The sequence below is a fragment of the Mandrillus leucophaeus genome, unplaced genomic scaffold (assembly GCF_000951045.1).
Source record: "Mandrillus leucophaeus isolate KB7577 unplaced genomic scaffold, Mleu.le_1.0 Scaffold5, whole genome shotgun sequence".
In the NCBI taxonomy this organism is placed as follows: domain Eukaryota; kingdom Metazoa; phylum Chordata; class Mammalia; order Primates; family Cercopithecidae; genus Mandrillus; species Mandrillus leucophaeus.
Genome location: NW_012105364.1, coordinates 5,573,470 through 5,575,406, shown reverse-complemented (window position 1 = coordinate 5,575,406; position 1,937 = coordinate 5,573,470). Strand labels below are relative to the sequence as shown.

Sequence of the window (1,937 nt, the reverse complement as noted above, 5' to 3'; positions counted from 1 at the left end):
TACTTCTCAAGACAAACAAGGTTTTTAAAAAAGTTTCTGATTTAGTTAGGATCATATGTTTTTGTTTTTGATTTTTGTGGGTTTTTGTTTTGTTTTGTTTTTTGTTTTTTTGAGACTGAGTTTTGCTCTTGTTGCCCAAGCTGGAGTGCAATGGCACAATCTCGGCTCACTGCAACCTCCGCCTCCCGGGTTGAAGTGATTCTCCTGCCTCAGCCTCCCAAGGAGCTGGGATTACAGGCATGCACCACCATGCCTGCTAGGTTTTTGTTTTTTTTGTAGAAACGGTTTCACCATGTTAGCCAGGCTGATCTCAAACTCCTGACCCCAGGTGATCCGCCCGCCTCAGCCTCCCAGAGTGCTGTAATCCCACCGTGCCCGGCCTCTTCAAGCTTTTTTTTTTTTTTTTTTTTTTTTTGGAGACGGAGTCTGGCTCTGTTCCCCAGGCTGGAGTGCAGTGGCGGGATCTCAGCTCACTGCAAGCTCCGCCTCCCAGGTTCACGCCATTCTCCTGCCTCAGCCTCCCGAGTAGCTGGGACTACAGGTGCCCGCCACCGCTCCTGGCTAATTTTTGTATTTTTTTAGTAGAGACGGAGTTTCACGTGTTAGCCACAATGGTCTCGATCTCCTGACCTCGTGATCCACCCGTCTCGGCCTCCCAAAGTGCTGGGATTACAGGCTTGAGCCACCACGCCCGGCCTCTTCAAGCTTTTTTACTATAAATGTTGCCCCTCTCCCCCAACTTAGTCACTACTGAATCTTTTTGTGATGGCACCAGGTCACTTTATGCTGGGAGATCTAGTCAAAATTTGTTTATTTACTCTGCCCCTTGTCAACCACAGTATAATTTGGAGGACATGAATAAAATACTTGACAGTATCCAAGGGAGCGATACCAAAATCTAATAGGTAAATTTTGGATTTTACTTCTTTGTGCTTTAAAGTACCAGGATTTCTGTCTTTATGGATAGGTCTTGGAGAATGTAAGTAATGGATGAAACTTTTTAAAATAATTTGTAAATTTTACCTAAGTAGGACAGTAGTCCTTATTGCAACCAAAATAATTTACTGAGCATGACTCCTGTAAATTAATCTACAGTCAGACTAGTATGATTTTAATATGATTTGAGTAAAAAGATAATTTTCAAGGAAAGAGTAATCATCCATCAATTTCTTTTAAAGCCAGATAGTATTCAATTTATATCAAGAACAAAGAAGTTGCCCTTTTAAAAGCATGTACATGAATGCTTTTTGAGGCACAGAAGTGTGCTAAGCTTTAACATTTTGTATTTATTTACAACTCTTCTCTAAGGGAAGGTTACTTCTCAGTGCAGATGGAGAAACTGAAGCATTAAGGATAAATGATTAGTTCTCAATTACATCATTTTTTCACAGATTTGCTGGGACTAGCTTTCAGGTATTGACAGCCAGCCCCATATATTAAGGTAACCAGGCTGAATCTCCCAATTTAAGAATCCATGTATGTGGTTAGGAATAAATTCAAATTCACCAGTCTCCAATGGTGATTACTTTTACTACATAGAAAAACATTATTTGAATGACTTATAGAGGATTTTTATTTGTGAATATTTCAGTAAAGTTTGGGTTGATTGTTGATAACACTGTTCATCTACTGAAGCACTTTAATAAAAATAAAATGAACTGGAATTAGAAATTTGGTGTTTAAATTCTTCAACACAAGAGAACCTCAAAGTCAGATATAGAAAGGAAGGATATAGGCCAGGCGCAATGGCTCATGCCTGTAATCCCAGCACTCTGGGAGGCCGAGGCGGGTGGATCACCTGAGGTCAGGAGTTCGAGACCAGCCTGACCAATGTGGTGAAACCCCGTCTCTACTAAAAATACAAAATTAGCCAGGCGTGGTGGCGCATGCCTGTAATCCCAGCTACTGGGAGGCTGAGACAGGAGAACTGCTTCAAT

At 41.2% G+C, this 1,937-nt stretch overlaps 1 long non-coding RNA gene across 1 annotated transcript; it reads left to right on the top strand.

Moving 5' to 3' along the window:
* The first annotated feature begins 291 nt into the window (after positions 1-291).
* On the top strand, positions 292-1,481 carry LOC105550830. Its single transcript, XR_001007783.1, has 2 exons — positions 292-355; positions 662-1,481. It is a non-coding gene; the product is annotated as an uncharacterized LOC105550830 (long non-coding RNA).
* Positions 1,482-1,937: the final 456 nt, after the last annotated feature.